Here is a 12919-nt window from a genome sequence, read left to right on the forward strand (position 1 = left end):
ATACAGAGAGAGAGAAAGAGAGACAGAGACAGAGACTTTAACACGGTAATCAGTCACTCTATGTTTGAGTCGGTCTTTGGATACGAACCCAGCACCTACCAGCCCTAAACGTGATGCAGAATACTTTTACTCATAAAATAAACATAATCTATCAGTTGTAACAAGATCCTCAAGATATTTATCTGTCCATTAACGAGGACATAAAGTCAAAAGAAGCGTCAAATACCAAGTCAGTCTGGTAACAAAGTTCAATGATTTCCCCGCAAATCGGGATTACTTCACAATAGGAAGCTACTGCAGCACCAGACACACAATATGGAAACATCACTCAGAACTGGCGGGAATACAGAGTATCTCGTCTGCTCTTTGTTGCCGTTGGGCCCAAACGTCGGCCATGCGCCAGCTCCATCAAAATGTAAGCGATGTCGTCTGCGAATTCGGATCGGACCACCATCTGTTGTTCACCGGTCAGCTGCCGTCGGGGCGAACCCGCTCCGACTCCTTGGGGCCAGGGAGGAGTTCTAACAGGAGCATGATTAATTTTTGAGTGGAAATAGGAAACTTCATCATCAACAAGCTCTTAGGAATGTCCGTAACTCTCATGGTGTTTTCCAGGGAAAACAGATCTCAGAGTATACTTTGTCAAACACGTATTCACTTCGGCGAAAGCTTTAACAAACATCTCGCCATGTCTTAACACCTCATCAAAGGAAAGATTTGTATTTATTGTTAAACGTACAGCCAGGCATCAGTCAAGGACCAGTTTAAAATAGATGTTCAAGTTTGCAAATTGTGGTTGGGATGATTTTATTGCATGCTGTTGCGAAACGGAAATGAAATGCAGGACACAATGTTTCACGCGAACGTCGTTCTATTCGCGTGTCGGTTACGCACATTTAAATTCACACGAACCACCAATCGGTTACGTGGTAAACCGTTACATGTTCTGAGAGACCGTTTACCAAGTATCAAAGAAACTGTTTAATAAAGAAATGTAGTAAAATATATTTTATTATATATTTTTATTTTGCTTAAATTACACTATATGCTGGAAATAATGTCATTAATGCAAATTTGAGTTAACGGAACAGGTTACACAAATGCAATCCACGTAACCGAACAATAGGTAAAAATCACCTGAGCCGACTTGCGGTTACCTAAGATTTTGAAATAATATCTTCTGACATGAAGTGTCGCAATAACCGTGTGTTAGATAACCGTAAATATGCTGAGATGTCATTAAACAAACATTTATTTCCTTTCCTTTCCTTTAATTTGGACTTTACCAGATACAGAATAGCATGTACTATATCCTCTAGCACACGAGTCGTAGGGCACTGGCTGGAATGGGGGAAAACAGAAGAGTATTTCCTGTGATCCACTAACGCATTCCGCTACCAGTCAATGTAAATAGTTTTATCAACAAGACCGAACATACATAACTCAAGAAACTCAAGTAATAAACATGTCGTTAAGCTAATCGGAATCAAAGAGTCCCTGTATAATATTTTTTTTTTAAAGTGTGTGAATTATTCATTGCGTATTAAAAATGATATAATACATCAGCTGTCTGCACATTCGTGACATATTTCCGTTCAGTGATCTCCCTTTAAAGAGTTACGGAACCTACCTTATCAGATAGACGTTATGTGGTCAGGCGCCAGCTTGAAAAACAAAAAATGAGCCAAGTATCCGCTTCGAAACAGTCTCATATTATGGATCACAGTACATCTAAACGACAGGACCGTTATTCGTGTTCAATACCGTATCAATGCACAATGCAGAGTCGAATGGGTATTTAGCAAAATGGTTGATTTCACGAATCTCTAGCTAATGCCTCCTCGTCTATAGGAGGACAGCCACTCTCAAGGGGACCATTTATTGGACAATACATCCTTTTGTCCGTGCTTCCAATAACACAACGTTCTTCGAACGAGTTGCGGTCGCCAACCTAGGTTAGGTTGAACGCTTACAAGACACTGTTTGCTTGTACAATAAGACAGAGGGGGAAAAAAAGGAATATGTGTTTAATAATAACAATATATTTCTGTTTGCATTCTGCATTTTACGATATGATGGCGATATAGCAACTTTAACGATCGTTCCTAGTGTTGCAATTTAAAAAAAAAAAAATTATAAAACCCAATGAATTCATTTCTTTGCGGGGGATATGCATTACATTGGTGGACTGGGTGGGTTTGTTTGGAAGATTGCCATATGCATAACACATATTGGTCTATTCTGGAATACCATAAATGCTATTTCCATACCCTCCCTGGACAAATCCTCTATCCAATCCTGCTTTATGTCTAGAAGTAGTAGAATTGTTGCTTGAACAATGTCACTGGAGAGGGGTCATGCAGCTCTGGCAATGAAAGCAAATGAAAATGAAATTCATACGAACGTATTTTGTTGAAGTCGTCTCCACCCCACCCCACTTTCTTTTATTACATAGTATACCCATTTGATCAGCCATCGTGCATTCCTGGGTCTAATGTGTTTTACTTGAAACACCCATCGTTCACTGGCAGGTCGAGTTTTTTTCTTGGGGTAGTGTAGTACAATTCGGCGACATTGATAAAAAAAGACACATCACCGAAGTTCATTCAAACACATTACTAACATTAGTTACCCAAACACATTGGACCCTCAACCCCACCTAAATCCACACCTGATTATATAATAATAAACTTTACAGGCAATATGGCTTTAAACTGAATATACTCTCATTTATGAAACGGCTATCGTGCAGTCGCAGGTCTAGTGGTTTGTATTAGGGGTAGTAATATAATTCATAATTCGGTGGGGTTGATAAACAAGACAATTCACTCTGAGTAACAGTAGATGCCCAAGCTCCTTAGACCCTCACCCCCCCCCCCCCCCCCCCCCCCCCCCCCCACCCCACCCCCGCCTAAATCGACACCTAATTATGCATGTATCATGATGAACTCTACAGAAAACATGGGTTCAAACTGAATATATGTTCTAACCGCGCGACCAGCCAGCATTCAGATAAATGTTGGGAAACACCCACGAGTCAAACACGAGTCAAGTTGAGAAAAAGTTCATCATTTGTAAGTTGCGCTGATGAGCATTCCGCGCGCATGTTGCCCATGCTGTGATGTATGGTCACATTCCCACCCTGGACTGGCCTGCAGCTCTTAGCGGCCACTTCTTGTGTTTTAGTCCATGTCAATCGCTCGTCTACATGCAAAACGTGTCGCTTTATGGCGAGCACCGTGCTAATTTATATTGGGCGTGGGATTCTTGTCAACACAGTCATTTACCCGAGACAGATATGACATACAACCCCGTTCAGGTTTTTATGCAAGTCAGCAGAAGTGAGAAAGAATACAAGCACATCTTTTCACAAATATGACTGCTACACTGAATCAAGTGACAAATTAGAATAGCCAAGACATGATGTTCTGTATTTTATATACTGGACAGTGGAGGATAAATCAATCTACAGTAGTGCTGTAGATTAGTGCTAGGCAGTTAGAAAAATGTGGGGACAGAGGACACTGACCTCATCTAACAGCACATTCCCTCGCCATAACAGTTTATAATATATTCCATAACTCATCGCCATGCAGAGTACATGTATTATGGTGTCTTCTCGTGCGGTCAAGGACTAACGAAACTGAATGGCAATGTGCTTTTATTTATTTCAAAGAATTAGGTTCCAACATGTTTGTTATATTTCTGCCTTGCCACGGGCTGACGTTTACGGGCCGTTTAAACATTTGTTAAAAAATATCATCAAATACAATACCAATTCATCATGAATTTGAAAGTTAAAAGTAATTGAATATTTTAAATCAAAATTCAAAATATGAAACTAAGAAGGATGCCGTCAATCCCTTAAATGATCTAAATACCAAGGTCAGCAGGAGAAATGTTAATCAAACTTTAACCTAAAGTTAGTCGAACCTTTACTAAATTGTAACTGTAGATTTAAAAACTAACACATACATTCATCAATAAACCACATATTGCCAGAGTGATATTTTTACCACGAAACAAGTAGAAATGTGACATTTACCAAACTTAACCAAACTATAACCAAATGTTGAAGCGGCCATCTTGGCAAAAAACATTAATCTGTTGACTTACATTGAGTTGTGTGCTAGCCAAAACGAAGAGCTGACGAACAGTCGTGCTCATTAACTCTTTGTTTGACGTCTGCGCTAACAAAACTAATATTAAACATATTGTTTAATCAGCCACTATAGAGGTGCTTTAGAAGCTAATTGTAGTATTTATCTAGAGTTGGACACTACACAATTGTGACATGTGGACCAGAGTGTAACAAAATCGCTGTGGTTGTGCGTTTTTGTTGTTTTATTGGTGATTGTTAGTAACAGTATTATTTTTCTAATAGTTGCTAATAAGAACCTTAGAGCCTATAATAAATATCAAATATGTGAATTTTAGCAATGGCAGATGTCAGATGTCTTCCTTAGCACTCCTAGATATCTAAATCAAAAAGCTGTTATTGAATCTAAAAGTCGCTACAGATGAATGATCCCAAGCATATTAAACATCACTACAGCATCTATAGAACCACATTATGAACCGCTTAACCGGGTGTGTAATTTTTGGTATGCTTTCATCAGAGAACTCAGTAGCCGATGATTAATTAAATGCTCTAGTGGTGTCGTTAAACAAAACAAACTTTTTAAACTCATCAGATAACTGTTTAAGCACGCCTGTCGTAGACACAATCTATACCTTCGTCATAGAGGTGAACGGTCAGTAAACAAGTGTTTTAACGTGACCACTCAGAGCAGTCCGTTATAGCGCACGCTTGTCTTGGGCGCCGGTTCAGACTACTGCCACCTCCTTTGTATAGACAGGAAATGGTTAAGGGGGTACAACGCGAGATCGCACTGACTGGCTGGTGAAAGGTTGGCACATACAGTCCGAACGAGGCTCGGGAGTATGCGGGGGGGGGGGGGGGGGGGAGGTAGAGGTAGATGTGTGGGTGTAGGTAATGTTTGGCATGCTTCAGAGAACTGTTCAAGCACGCCTGTCATGGGCACAACCTCTGACTTCGCCAGAGTGTTCTGTCCCAAACAGAAGAGGTCTATGTGGGTATGTGTAGGGTGTGGGTAATGTTTGGCATGCTTCCATTAGAGAACTGTTCAAGCATGCCTGTCGAGGGCACAACTTCTGACTTCGCCAGACAGTTCTGTCCCAAACAGGAGAGCTCTATGTGGGTGTGGGTAATGTTTGGCATGCTTCCATTAGAGAACTGTTCAAGCACGCCTGTCATGGGCACAACCTCTGACTTCGCCAGACAGTTCTGTCCCAAACAGGAGAGCTCTATGTGGGTGTGGGTAATGTTTGGCATGCTTCCATTAGAGAACTGTTCGAGCATGCCTGTCGAAGGCACAACTTCTGACTTCGCCAGACAGTTCTGTCCAAACAGGGGAGAGGCCTATACAAGACATGGGCTGATAACATCCACTTAGTTCTATAAATGTACGACTAATAATACCTCAAAAATGTTTGTAAACCGGTGCATTCATTGCAATATTCAACAAACAGGAAGTTTGAACCTTGATTTCTATGAGGATTAATGAGCAGGAAAAGTCTGGCTTCTATGGCTGACAAATCGCAGGTCACGAAGAGACTAACGAAGTTCAATAGCTTCTATTGAATTAAGGTACTTCCATCACAGCCGCGCGCTGTCCGCCGTGTTGTGTTACGGAGATTAATGAAGTTTACTATTTTGTATTGGTTTTAAATACGTCCATCACGGGCAAGCGCGATCTCTCGTGTCATGTACTTTATTACCAACTGCATCGGTTAAAACCTCACCAAATCCAGCATCACGTCTCATACGAGAAATAAAAAAGGCTAAACTAACGCAGGTCCAAGATTATCATCAACTATGTTAACCAGCCAATCAATCTATCAACCAGCTGATATGTGTTTATACCCACTTACGGTTCAAGCACGTCTGTCTTAGGCACATCCTCCGAATTTCCCGGCTGATGTGTCCAAGACGGGGGGGGGGGGGGGGTGGGGGGGGGGGGGGGGGGGGGGGGGGGGGGGGGGGGGGGGGGGGGGGGGGGTGGGGGGGGGGGGGGGGGGGGGGGGGGGGGGGGGGGGGTTTACTTGCATTATGTTACAAGTAGCAACACGATGCTGTGTAGAACAGTTATACAACTAATACTATTGCTGGTTGAGCTCCAGTCAGTTAACATTAAACCGTTAAATATTTAAACTGTGATGACAATCTTGGATATGCAGGTGCGTGTGCTTGTGTGCGCGCGCGTGCGTGTCTTTCGGGAATCGAACCCCTCTGCTTAAGCAACATTTCTTTTTTTGTACAGTGTATTTTTCGTGGGAGCATAACCCGACCCTATATAAACTTCGCTCGCTGTTTGCAGTATAGACCCCATTCTGCTAAAATTCCAGCGCACGCTTTTGTTTTCAATGTTTCTTGGCTTAGTTTCATTAGAATGCGTTCAGCTATTGTTAAGTCTATGTTGAAAATGCTTCATCCCTGGCGACCATCGTGGATTTCCGAGCGGTCAGAAAGGTTAAAAGACTTGACGTCGACCCGACACGAAAACATTGTAAGTTTGATTCTCCCGTGTCTGACGATTGTGTTAGATCTGAAGATGAACTGATACACAGAAACGAGATACCGACCTTGATTCTTAACATGTGGCTCCGTGTTTGGTACACCCTAGACCGTGGCCATAACCTTTCAGAGGAGCTGAACTAATTTTAAAAAGAATATAACACTCGTTTTGTTGAAATAGATAGCTGTATAAAAACCAATTACGCAATTTCCAACAGTTCATGAACTACTGAGTTAGAAAGACAACGCTTACAAACGTCCCATTGTTAAACCCTGGAAGGACAATGATGTACCCATTTCAAAGAAAATCATTACCATAACTAGTGTGGCCAGGAGACAGTTATAACCCCCGGAAAGAGGAACACTGTTCAGTTTTGGAAGTGTCGTTTTTATCTAGAGGGGCAAAACCTAGCCAAGTCGTAGAGCGCTCGCCTGAGGTGATTTCGCAGAACGATTGAAGCCCGTCAGTGGACGTCATCTCTGCCTGTTGTTCCCCGTACCAACCAGTGCCCCACGACTGATATATGGAATGCCGTGTCCTGTCTGGTGGAATGTTCATATAAAAGATCCCTTGCTGCCATAGTGGGCTCCCTCTGAAGACCACGATTCAGATTTACCAAATGTTTGACATCCAGTAGCCGATGATTGATTATCGTGCTTAAGTGGTCTTGTTAAACAAAAACAAACATTATTTTAACTACCTGAAAGTGACCCCAAATCATGGATTCATTTTTATACTCTCTCCCCCCCCCCCCCCCCCCCCCCCACCTCACCTCCCAACTCATTCTAGTTTAGACATGATACTGCAAATACTGAATTATAAAACATTTTGTCGATGTTCCATTGGCTGAGAGATTAATACTGTAACACACTGTTACTTCATCATGCACAGTAAATCAGTGCTGTGACTTGTTAACCGTAAATCCCCGACGAACACGGCAAACTCAGATACAGTTTAATAGTACATGTGCCTGTTAACTGGGTGTTTAGTTTTATGGCTGCCCTGTAGGCAAACTATCATGCTTGTGGACATATTTAATCTCATATTATGTCACTGTTTTAAAACTGTGCCTACCTAACGTACTCGGGGACGGCTAATTGATGCCGTACCTTCTTAATATTGGGCACCAACTGTAAACGTGACTGCGGCGCCCATAGGAAACATGTACTTGAGTTTGTACTTAGTGGTGCGACCAGTTTAATCAACACAAGTCATTTGTAGGTGTATATAACAATCAAAGTAAAGTTAAAGTTAGAGCACATTGACTTATTACTCATTGGGATATGAGATTATTTCATAATTCTGACATGTAGTCTTAGAGAGGAAACCCGTTACATTTTTCCATTAGCAGCAACTGCCAAGAGATCCTTTATATGCACCATCCCACTGACAGGATAGCACATACCACGACCTTTGCTATACCAATCGTGGTGCACTGGCTATAACGAGAAATAGCACAATGAGCCCAACTACGCGGATCGATCCTAGGGCGACCGCGCATCAGGTGAACCCTTTACCACAAGGCTACATCCCGCCACTTAACGAACAAAGCGTCTTCACAATATTACATGTTATTAAACTCTATATGTTGCTGGGGAGGGTCTGTGTAATGTTCGTGTTACAGACCTTATTTAACAAATTTACATTTATTGACCGTATTTATATACTAACGCCACCAAATAGTAATACTTGTCTAACATTATACAAAGTGTTGCCTGGAAGTGACTATATAATTAATAATAAAATAAACATTAATGGAGCCGTAAGTACTGAGGGGAAGGGGGACAGTTGACGACAGCAGTTCCCTAACACATGAGTGGCTATTAGATACCATTTATCTCACAACTAGTTGTTTTAAAATGTACCTAACGAGCCAAAGCGAGTTTGATACGTTTTTAAACAACGAGTTGTAAGATAAATGGTAACTAACGGACACGAATGTTTTATTCTATTCTCTTACATATCCACAAAAAAACCCCAGGTTTTAAGCAAATTTTAACATCTTTTTTCGAGAAAAAGTTATTTACAGCCATTGCACTTGTAGCTAACTTACGCACAGACCCATGATTGTCAGGTTAACTATACGTCAGGTTAACTATACTAAAGTGGATCTTAGTTTATAACATTCAGAGAGGTATTTAGTTAGTTTATTTAGTTATTTAATCTTCTTTACACTTAATAATGTTATTAATTTATAGCTAGATAGCTTCTTCCAATAATACATTACATTTTAATATATTTTATTCCAATGTGATCATAATAGGACATTCTAATAAAAATGATGTTTGTCTTCAACTTTGTTTAAATTACAATATAAGCAAATTCGTTCTTGTCTTTCTTTGTGACTGTACCTTCACATTTCTATCGCTAAATATTGGAGATAAATTAAGTTTTGTCAAGGTGTAATTATACAAACATTCGTTTCTTTTCCTTTCACACATAAATATATTTTTGTAAATAGTACCACAAACATAAATGATAAACAATATTGCAAACATCAATTCCAATCTTTCTGTCTGAACAAAGCTAAAATGTTATGTCTGTTCTCTGAAGCCATACAAGTTGCTTATATTTTCAATCTGTATTGGTCTTGATATTTATCACATACCCATTTAATCTTACTATGGTAATAAAGGTCATTCTGATTGTGCAATAAAAACTGTTTATTAAACGTGTGTGATACAAAATCTCACATGCGTAGTACGTGTTCACTCATTTGGTCAATTCCACAAAATTCAACTAACTTTCTACACGAAGTAAGTTGTGTTACTTAATTAAACTTTACGTAATCATAATAAACAAAGGTGGTGTGTAATAAATACAAAACAACATACCGTTTGTTCTCCCATGTTATTTATAACACTCGTTCATAGTACAATAAACTCGTGCAATAAACAACATGGGAAACAACTGGCATGTAGTTATATATATTTACCAACTACTATCCTAAATTTTCAAATAAAATATATCTTGCTAGTTGCTACCAGTTGCCAATAAAATTAGCTTATGTTGCAGAAACATGGGTTTTTTTGTTCAGACAGATGAATTATGTGTCCATGCACAACGAACTTAAACCTGTGTTGGATTAACAGAAGATCGTATGAAATAGCTTCAGAATATCTATAAAAATTTACAATGTTCAGTATTTTTAGTGCAATAAATCTTATTATGGCTGCAGAAGAACAAAATGTCTTTACTTAGGGTAGCTATCTTAAAGCACCAAAAAAAGGTATGTGCTCTCCTGTTTGCAGGAAATGCATTTAAAATAACTATTTGTATTAATCGTGAGAAGTAGAGGTGGCAGTACGTTTCCTTTGGTATATTATTCCAGTAGCCTCTGCTTTGGGGAAACGGTATAGCCCAGACAAGTGAACAACGTGCCCGGAATAGCGTGCTTGAATACCCATGGAATATAAATGCGAAAAGTTATACACGCAAGGGAAATGCCTTAAATTTGATGGGCAGAGACACGTTACTAGAAACCAATTGTGCAGTACCTCCACACAAAGGTGCTGGTTACATTGTTATCATCTTGGGGCATGTTAAACTGGGTGTTCACGCTTTGAGAGTAAACGCTAAACACATGTTCGTAACACATTTAGCCCAGCATGTCCTAATGGGTGTTCACCGATGTGCGGTAACCGTGAAAGAACTCTTAGATAATATTAATGAATTCTACTTGTTACGCCAGCAGGGTCAGTGGAGCACACTTCCACACCGAACACTTAGCCAGTCTAATGGCGGGTTGCTTGATCAGTTTATATCACTCACGGTTTGTGTGTTAATTGCCTCTCTGTTCGAGAGAACAAACCCGGTAATGAAAGGTCTTTAGTACAACTTCTTGTATAACACAGAAATATTGGCTTCAGATTCGATACGCCGGAAATGATAATGTTTATTAATATTTGAGTTATAAAGGCATACAAACATCACAGTCAATATGCTGCACGCCGGAAGGAACTGTTTATTAATATTTTACCTACAGAGTATAACAGATTCGTGGGAGCCGCGAATGCATTGTCAAAACATCCCCTCGACTCTGCATTGTGCAGCCATATGATTTGGAAAGCAACGACGATTTTGTATTTCAGATTATTATTTTAGTATAAGGTATCAGAAATGCCAACGACTACTATTCATTCTTATTGTAAAGGTCCATTATCACATTTCTAATTGCTAAATTTTGCTGTGTTGTGTTTTTACATTAAATTTATCTGTAATAAATACATTCATACCTGTGTTAAAAAGCCACCAAAGGGCAATTCAAAGTCAGCCCTTTTAGACAGGTGGCTGTCTGAGCAAGTTTGTTTGTAACTACAAATGTATCGATCCCATACGTAATCTCAGCAAATAATTTTGTGAGTTGGTGTGGCGTTCTAGATACTAGTACTAACCAAAGAATTAGTGCGTGCAATACACTGATAGACAAAAGCAAGAGAAGCCACACCGGATCAACCAAGACATCACATCCACACCCTACGGATTTGTTTCAATTATGTCTCATTGGTGCAGTTTTACATTGCAACTTTATCAACGATATTAACTTACATCGCAAATAAAACCAATTAAGTCTTAGCACGCTCTCTAGGAACGTTACTCAACTACATCAGCTGTTTGCCACAATCTAGATTAATGTATTAGAATGAGAGAGGAAACCTGCTATCGTCAAATGGGATGCGCATGTTATTTTCTTCTGATATTGCACGGGATAGTGGTATAGAATATCCATCCCCTTATCATTCCATATAGTCGGTACATACTGATAATAGAAGTACTAGTAATATTTAATCAGACCAGCTGTGCACGAAGGCAGTAATCTCCCCTTGTCGGCCTCTCACTCTCAAGGGATTAGAAGGTGTGAAAGAGACTAGGAAGTCACACCTGTCGCACTCAGCTACTAGAGAAACAGCAAATGCCAATAGATGCATCTGTCTGTAATTATCTCACACACAGGCCCGTCCGTCAAAACCACTAAATTACAACCATCTGTGAATGGGGTACAGAATCTTATCGAGATTCACTGATTTCCGTATCAAACATTTCGAGAATATTATAGTTTCAATTATTGAGGTAATATAATTGACATTAACTAGATAAAAGAGGCACGCCCAAAACCACTAAATCACAACTATCTGAGAATGGTGTACACAGCATTATCAAGATCTTTGAATTTTGTGTATCAAACGTTCAAACATATGCACAAAGTGACACGGAAAGGCATATTTTAAATTTAACTACTCATATTTCATAATTAACATTATTTTAATAGATACAAACAATTCCTAAAACGACACATCCATCAAAGCGGCCAAATTACAACCATCTGAGAATGGCGTACAGATGGTTTTCATGATCCACAGAATTCAGTGTACCCAACGTTCAAATACATGCGCATGAATATGGTATAGCATATTTTGGTTTTCGCTTGTGATATTTCATAATTAACATTTAATAAATAAAATTCCTAAAAGCGATTTCCATATATCAAACGTTCAAATGCTTGTACATGCATATGCAAAAGCATATTTTAGTACTAACTATTGAGGTATTGTAATAATCTATGGCTATAACACAATATCATTCTAAAACAGAGTCGATCAAAACGGCTAAATCACACCCAGCTGAGCATCGTGTACAAAGGCTGATCAAAACCCACTGATTCCAATGTACCAAACATTCAAATACACAAGTGTATATACATGTATATGGAAACTTAAAAAGACATATTTTAATTTTAACCATTGAGGTATAACATATTTGTTTGTTTTTTAAACTTATTTTTACTAATGCTAAAACAGACACACCCATCAAAACGGTTTTCTGCTAAGTTGTCATTATACAAATATTCATATCTTTTCCTTTCACATATTAAACATTCTTATACACGCATATGAAAAAATATATATAATAGCTTTAATTACTGAAATGCAATCGCTGTCAGCTTCTGTTTACCAAAAAGAAGAAATGTTATTATTTTAAGACCCGGAAGAGGATATCGTAACATAAGACACCTGGAACTTTCAAATAAATCGCACTGATGACCATTTGACACTGTCAAATAAAAAACACATACCAACTGATTGAATGTTTCTTAAAATAAAATAGTAATCTAGTCAATCAATTTTAATTATCGTGTTAGACCAATTAACCTTTCTGTCGGGGCTACACATTGTTTTGGCTCACAATATTTCATTTTTCCTTCCTTCCTTCTGTGTTCTAAATTATTTTTTAAAAATTCAAACCGCTTCCCCTTTCCTTTGCTACCGGCGATTAATATTTAGTGCCGTTGGCTAGACCAGCTTTATTTTCGTCAGGGAACA

General features: G+C 39.2%; 1 protein-coding gene across 1 annotated transcript in view; it reads right to left on the reverse strand.

The window, feature by feature from the left end:
• Positions 1-12919, reverse strand: part of LOC121376363 — a 52729-nt gene that overhangs the window by 22422 nt on the left and 17388 nt on the right. The gene's annotated exons all lie outside the window — the stretch shown is intronic.

Source organism: Gigantopelta aegis, chromosome 6 (genome assembly GCF_016097555.1).
Source record: "Gigantopelta aegis isolate Gae_Host chromosome 6, Gae_host_genome, whole genome shotgun sequence".
Lineage (NCBI taxonomy): Eukaryota > Metazoa > Mollusca > Gastropoda > Neomphalida > Peltospiridae > Gigantopelta > Gigantopelta aegis.